Below are 8,461 nucleotides of genomic sequence, written 5' to 3'. Positions count from 1 at the left end.
TTCCTGTCCATAGGATTTCCCATGCAAGAGTACTGGAGTGGGTTGCCATTTCCTTCTCCAGGGGATCTTCCCAGCCTGGGGACTGAACCCACATCTCCTGCATTGCCAGGTGGATTCTTTACTACTGAGCCATCAAGGAAGCCCATGTTAAAGATACAGATACAAAAATTAAGCAATGAAATGTGTAGTGATGAAAGTGAAAGTGAAGTTGCTCAGTCATGTCCAACTCTTTGCAACCCCTTGGACTGTAGCCCACCAGGCTCCTCCGTCCATTGGATTCTCCAGGCAAGAATACTGGAGTGGGTTGCCATTTCCTTCCCCAGGGGATCTTCCCGACCCAGGGATTGAACCCAGGTCTCCTGCATTGCAGGCAGATGCTTTAACCTCTCAGCCACCAGGGAAGCCCATGTGTAGTGATAGTAGTATTGAAAATGTTATAATTTTGACACAAGGGGGCGTTTCATTAGGAGGGGACATGACAGTAAACAACAGATGCCATGAAGAGAATTATAAACTTGAATACCTATGTTTTAATAATATCTATTTACCTAAATACATGTAAAGTCTCCTGGAAAAATATAGCATAGTGCAATAGACAGGAAGACTGATAATAAAAATTCTTACCAGGTAATAAGAAAAATATGTATCTCAAAGCAAAAGATATGAAGAAGTAATCCACAAAATACAAAACATGTTAAAACCCCAAATCATTGTGGTAATCAGAGAAATTTAAATTTGCAAATATAAATTAGTATAACCTTAATATTAAGATAAAGACAAGGGAATATTACAGTAAAATCTCTCATGAAAACTGACAGACAAATTCTAAACAAAATATGTTTTATATCTGTTATGGGTTAATTACTGTCCATTCCACCTTCCCACCTCCCCTGGCAACCCACATTCCTATGTTAACCTCTTAACTCCTGGTACCTCAGAATGTGAAGATATGGTTTTTACAGAGGTTAAGAGGAAGACAATAGAATGGGCCCTAATCTGACTGATACTCTTATATAAAGAGGAAATTTGGAGACAAGTATACAGGGAAAGTGCCCTGTGAACACATGGATGGCTGTCTGAAAGCCAAAGAGACAGGCCTGGAACATATCCTTCCTTCAAAGTCCTAGGAAAGAAGCACCCCCACATACACCTCACACTTCCAGTCTCCAAAACTGGGAAATAATAGATTTCTGTTACATCACCTGGTTTCTGGTGCTTTGTTATGGCAGCCGTAGCAAATGAATACAACTGCTAATCTAGCAATGAAGAAAAAGGATAACAGATTAAAACAGAGGATTTATTATCAGGGTGAAAAAGTAATTTATATCTAAAAGTCAATGTGATTCAATACATTAACAGAAAAGGGGAGAGAAATCATGTGATTATAAAATGTTAGTAGATCAGAAACAGTAGGAAATTCCATAATTTTATAAAGCATATCTACAAAAAATTCTGTAGTAATCCATATAGTTGATCACAAAGTATTGAAACCTTTCCCCCAGAGACTGGGAATGAGACAGGATACCTGCTCTGACCACTTATTTTCAACATTATAAAAGAAGTTTGAGCCAGTGTAATAAGTAAAGAAAAAGAAATAGTAGGCATATAGATTAGAAGAAATAAAAATGTGGATTGTAACTGAAGAAATAAAAGTGGAGTATAAATGAGAAAAACTCACAAGCATCTTCAAGCAAACATAATTACTTAGGAACTTACAACATTTACAAAAGTCAGTTATAGCAGAAACAAACACATAGAAAATGAAATGTTAAAATATACTTACAATAGCATTAAATACCTAGGAGTAAAGTTAACAAAATATGCCAAAATATGTGCAACTATGTACAACATAAAGTACAAAATATTCTCAAAATAAAATCAAGACCCAAATAAATGGAGGGCTATAATAAATTTATGGGTTGGAAAATGCAATGTTAAGAGATGGCAGTTTTCCCAGGTTTTTTCTGTGAACTCAATGGAACCACAGTCAAAACCTGAGCAGATTATTTCTTTACTTCTGAAGAATCTAACAAAATGATTCTAAAATGTATATGGATATCAAAGGGCCAAAAAATAGCCAAGACAGTCTTTAGGGAGAACTAAGCAGGAAGAGGTTTGTCCGAGATATCAAGTCCTATTATAAAGCTGTGATGATTAAAACAGTCTGGTGTTGGTACATGGTGTGTGTGCTTAACAGTTTGACTCTTTGTGACACCATGGACTGTAGCTCACTAGGCTTCTGTGTCCATGGGGATTCTCCAGGCAAGAATACTGGAGTGGGTTGCCATGCCCTCCTCCAGGGGATCTTCCCACCCCAGGGATCGAACCCAGGTCTCCCGCATTGCAGGTGGATTCTTTTCCAACTGAGCCATCAGGGAAGCCCCCAAATATGGAATGTTTCATGGATATGTGTGTCATCCTTGTGCAGGGGCTATGCTAATCTTCTCTGCTCATTCCCATTTTGGTATATGTGCTCAATTCCAGATTGATTTCAGTACTAATAAGAAAATTAAAACCACTATAATTTTAGGGGAAATAGAAAATATCTTCATGATTCTGGAGTTAGTAGAGATTTTCTGGACAAGATTTGAAAAATATTACCCATAAAGGAAAGAAAAACGTCAAATTAGAGTACAGTAGGATTAGGAACTTCTGTTCATTGAAGGATACTGGTAAGAAAATGAAAAAGCAACCCAGAGACTATAATAGAATCTTCTCAAGATCTATATCCAACAGGGACTTGTTTCCAAATACAGATTCCTGTCAGTCAATTAAAAGCTGTAATAGTCATAATAGAAAAATAGGGAAAACAGTTGAACAGACAGATCACAAAAGAGGACATCTAAAAGGCTGAGAAATATGTGAAAAGGCTCTAAACTATCACCAGGCGTTAGAAAAAAAAGGTGGGGGGGGGGCAGGGAACAAACAACAGATTTTGCTTTCCCAGGAGTCTTTGCATAAAATTACTATTTGTATCTCATCGGCCAGAACTTGTCACTTGGAAAACTCTAGTTGAAAGAGAGGATAATGAAGGAGTACCTGGCTTCTCTAATTTCTCTTGTGTTACTGGCCAAAGAGAAGGAGGCTGAATATTAGTGGTGAATAGCAGGTGTCACAGTCTGTGATTGAGTCAAGTGAAATGTCTAAGAGACATATTGAATATACAGGTCTGGAGGGCAGCAGAGAGGTCTGGAAACAGTAAGCAAAGCTCATGATTATGCAGAGGGTATTTCAAAGCTGTCACTAAATCATTAAGGAAAATGGAGGTGAAGATAGAATCCCAGTGCAGAGAAAATTTTAAGAATCTGTCAGAGCAAGAGACGGAGTCACAGTGGAGTCTGAAAGACTGCAGGAGAAAAGTCAAGTGAGAGTGGTGTTTGGGGAGTGAAGGGAAGTGAGTTGCAGGAAGAAATTAGGCAAAACTTGAAATACTAAGGCTGAATCTGAATAGGCAAAGTCTGAAAGAGTGCTCTTGGAAGTCAAGAACAGGCAAAAGTGTGAACTTAGGCTTCAGAGAATATTTAGGAAGTTGAGGGCATTTTCTCTCCAGTTCTCTAAGTATTTTATGTCAAGCATATGGAATTTTGGGGTTCAGCATGATTTGAAGGGATTTATTCAGACGATAATAGTTGGAACAAATTTCTGAATTTAACACCTCCCACAGTAGTTACACTGTCTGGTCATGGGCCCCAGGACTGAGTGCCACATCTTAAGCTCACAGTGGTCACTTGCGCAAGTCCTTGAGACAAACTGGAGAGTTTCTGAGTTGGTGGTCTCACTGCTGTTATATTAGCCTGATGGGAACTGGGATTGATATTAGCATGGTTCTCATTGTCTTCACTGAAGGTGATAATCATTTATTTCTCCCAAGTGTCCTAATAGCCATAAATGGTCTTGCTCCTGCTGTGCTGAGTTTAGTTGGGGGGGGGGGGGTGGAAATCAGTCATTTGTCTTTTAGCACACTCATCAATCCATTCTCATATCCCTGCTAACGGTACTAATTTTCACATGTACTATATAAACTACCTGAATAGAAATGGGAAAAAAAATAATCTGCTGGTTGAACAAAATTGTTACTTTCAGTGAGATTTTGTGCTACTCATGTCATTTTAAAAAACTTCCATGGCTTTGGATTAAATTAACAAGTCTATAAACACCATAAAATGAGTTCCTAGCAAAGAAGGTAACTGGTAGAGTGGACGTTGAATATTCTTTCCAAAATACATTGAGGAAAAAGGGGTATATCAGCTAATTTGTCTCAATGAGGATTTTCCACTTTATTGTGTTGTGTTTTAAGTGGCATTTTGCTTCAGGTTGATTTCTTCCAGTTATCAAAGTTGTAACCATTCTCTTCCAGCTTATCAGATGGCATATGCTTGGCAAACATAACATGATTATAAAGAAATTGAAGAGTTGAACTGGAGAATTGCATTTCTAAGAGCATATAAAAGTCTGCAGAAATCTAGTCTGCCATCTCCCTGCTCACAAATTTAGTTCCCGGTTCCTGTAGTTTTATCTCTTCATATATTCTGTCTACCTCTGGGAATGTTTACATTTTAAAAATATTCGATTTAAATTAATATTTGTGATTTTTGGTAAATAAAAATTTCTCCCAATTAAGATGACCCCTTCTACATGCAGATCCCTTAGACATTGTGACAGCCTGGAACCAGAAAGACAAGTTGCATTATATCATGTGGCATTTGGATGGGTGGATGAAGTTACTTTTATTTTAGACTTGATTTATTTTTCAATATGGAGACATAGTGAAACATTTGCTTCAGGGTCTTCATTGGCAGTACTGAGGTTTCCTAAAAGGATGACATAACTTGGAGAAGTAGCAAGCCCCAGAAATTCTGTACTTAGGATTTATCTGCTGCAGTATCAGCTCCCCACTTTATACAGCCCTGTAATTGATGTAGTTCATCCTGCTGAATCGCATTGTATTGGTTTGTATTTAGATGTATGTAAATAAGACATCATTTTTGAGCAGTTCTCAGAAGAAATTGAACATGACTTTGCTGTTCAGATTCCTTAATTTCCTTCTTTCCCTTCCTTTCTTTTTTCCTTCCCTCCTCCATCTTTCCCTCTCTGCTTTCCATCTTTACTTCCTTAGTTTGGTCTTCCTTTGATAAAGATGTAAAAATGTCTACTATGGGCACAGAACTCAAAAAGCAGGCACAGGCTTGGCCTGAAGGCACTTAGAGTCTGACCACTTTCTTCAACAGGTGCCTGAGGCTTACACAATGAAAGTTTCAAGCAATCCAATTGGACTTGTTTGGCAGACTCTTTTTTAAACATATTTATTTATTTGGCTGTGTCAGGTCTTAATTACAGTGCATGGGATCTTTGTTGCCTCGTGTGGGATCTTTCATTGCATCACTCAGACTCCAAAGCCTGTGGGCTCAGTAGTTGTGGTGCAAGGGCTTAGTTGCTCCACAGCCTGTGGGATCTTAGTTCCCTGACCAGGGATCAAACCTATATCCCCTGCATTGCAAAGTGAAAGTGAAAGTCCCTCAGTCGTGTCTGACTCTTTGCGACCCCATGGACTATACAATCCATGAAATTCTCCAGGCTAGAATACTGGAGTGGGTAGCCTTTCCCTTCTCCAGGGGATCTTCCCAACCCAGGGATTGAACCCAGGCCTCCCGTATTGCAGGCAGATTCTTTACCAGGTGAGCCACCAGGCAAGGTGGGTTCTTAACCACTGGACCACCAGGGAAATCCCTGCTTAGCAGATTCTGACTCTGATTGAGATTTTGAGAATTTTGAGGACTGTGTTCAAAGTCCTTCATAGCTTTCCAAAGCATTTTTAGAAGGATACATTTACATGTAATTAGTATACTTCTCATAAATCACGCCTAACCCAAGACCAGCTGGATGGTGGAAAGAGTTAAATCTACTAGCTTGCTTTGCATTTTACTACACTCATTTAAAAATAAGTAAAATTTGGAGACTATTCTTCATACTTTAACAGCCAGAACCATCTTTGCCCTCATCTTAATGAGTGCATTTTTCTACATTTTTGTCTCATATTTACACTGTGCCTCTGTTTCTTGTCATTGTGGCTTGGCAAGGGATAAGCAGGAAAATGTGAAGATTAAACATTCTATCTAGAAGAGTTTTACTTTTCCATTCATAGTCTAAGATCTTTTTTATTAATGACTTATAAGTACATGAGTAAATTTGATGTTAATTCTATGCTTACATGAGGATCTTCTAACATCAAAATGAATTTTTGTAGCTACATCTTGGCTTTAGTGAGATGGAGTTTAGTGATGTTGTCAAACAGCTGTTTGATTAATTTTATAAAGTCTGGTGGTTTTCGTCTTTGCAAAATTTGTTTGCTGCCAGTCGTGCTTATTTTTCCCTCAGAAATTTGAAATGGCTGCTGAATGTTTTACTAGGTTTCTTAAGAACTTTTTACTGCTAGGATAGCTGCTGGGCCATAAAACTAGAAAGAGAACTAGCATTTGGCAAGATGGTTACTGCATGAGGTTAGGGAGTTGGAAAGTTCCATTCTCACTCTGCTCCAGGCAATTGTGCAATCGTAATAGATTTCTACCCTTTTAACATGCTGTTCATCTTCAAGAAAACATACTGCTAATGTGTTAATAGCTTCATTTGACCCAGGAAGGGATAATTTGTTGTCTGAGAACATAGTCAAAGGGCAAGTGGTCTTTGCTGGACCACAGGAGTGGATGAGCTGTAAGCTTGCCCACTGTCCTAGCCATCTATAGTTTAGACATCTTCTCCTGCCATGCTGTTTAGATTGGACTCAGTTCTTAGCCTGAAGCTCATGGAGTTCCTCACAAATCAGTAGAAGTGGAATTTCCTTCTGCTTTTCTTTCTTTCTTTCTTTCTCTTTTAATCTGCACACTTGCTGGTCTTTCTCACATAACAGTATGGATGACAATGAGAAGAGCATCTCATTTCATTCCATTTCTCTCATCACCTTCAGTTGTCAAATTCTGTTTTAACTTCAGGATTTTCCATTTTCTTCTGATTTTACTTTGTTCTTATGTTTTAACAATAAATCTATATCCTGTCAGTGTTCTAAGGAATATTAAGATACATCCTTCACAAATCTTAAGTATCACAGTGGATTAAAAGAGTCATTGTGACCATAACTTAGATTACTTTTTGCAAAGAAATTAGCAGGTATTAGAAAATTATGATAAAATGGTGGGTATATTTAGAAAAACGTTTAGGTACCATTAACATCCTCATCATTTTTAAAAATGGAAATATTTTCTGTACTATGCATAACATTTCACATCTCCATTTTTAACAATAATCACTTTCTTTTTAAATTAATGGTGTACAATTAAAAGTAAATGTAGAAAAGTAACAACAAAGTAAACTCCCTTAAAACATATAGAAGAGCCAAAAAATCAAAACATTTTTCAAATAAATTTTTAAGCATGAAGAAAATTGTTTAAAATAAAGTGTTGTATATGCCTTTTATATTAATGATGTTAATTTTTAAATAAATTATACATGCTCAAAATTAGAGCAAAAGTACAAAAAAGGACTCATCCAAAATAGAAAGAAATAAAAATTTTCTTAATAAATGAATTAAACTATAACATTTTTCATTCCAAATATCTTATTAATAGATATGGAGAGGAGGATATCTGGAAGGATAGAGAATATTCTTATAAAAATATACTGTACATGTAAATTTGAAATCATTAAATTTTATCTGAATTCAACAGGAGGAATAAAAGAGATAAGGGTGTTGGCTAAACTTGCTTCCTCAGAGGTTATGACTTTCCTCAACAACTTGATTGAGATACAGTTGACATAGAACATTATGTAAATTTAAGATGTACATGTTGATTTGATACACTTATGTATTATAAAATGATTACCACCGTAGTTTATCTAGCGCCTGCATGATATCATATAATTACCATTTTTTTAAGGTTAGAATATTTAAGATTTATGAGATTACCAACTTTCAAGTACATATATCAGTATTATTGATTATACTCACCCTGCTCTATGTTGCCTTGATTCATGGACCTAACATTCCAGGTTCCTATGCAATATTGTTCTTTACAGCATCGGGCCTTGCTTCTATGACCAGTCACACACACAGCTGGGTGTTGTTTTTGCTTTGGCTCCATCTCTTCATTCTTTCTGGAGTTATTTCTCCACTGATCTCCAGTAGCATATTGGGCACCTACCGACCTGGGGAGTTCCTCTTTCAGTGTCCTATCTTTTTGCCTCTTCATACTGTTCATGGGGTTCTCAAGGCAGGGATACTGAAGTGGTTTGCCATTCTCTTCTCCAGTGGACCACATTTTGTCAGAACTCTCCACCATGACCCATCCGTCTTGGGTGGCCCTATACAGCATGACACACAGTTTGACTGAGTTAGACAAGGCTGTGATCCATGTGATTAGATTGGTTAGTTTGTTGTGATGGTGGTTTTCAGTCTGTCTGCCCTCTGATG

The 8,461-nt window shown here is 37.4% G+C and overlaps 1 pseudogene; it reads right to left on the bottom strand.

Moving 5' to 3' along the window:
• Positions 1-2,383: 2,383 nt before the first annotated feature.
• LOC138072054 (U6 spliceosomal RNA) lies at positions 2,384-2,484 on the bottom strand (annotated as a pseudogene).
• Positions 2,485-8,461: the final 5,977 nt, after the last annotated feature.

The sequence above is a fragment of the Capricornis sumatraensis genome, chromosome X (genome assembly GCF_032405125.1).
Source record: "Capricornis sumatraensis isolate serow.1 chromosome X, serow.2, whole genome shotgun sequence".
NCBI lineage: Eukaryota > Metazoa > Chordata > Mammalia > Artiodactyla > Bovidae > Capricornis > Capricornis sumatraensis.
This window is presented reverse-complemented; position numbering and strand designations above follow the sequence as displayed.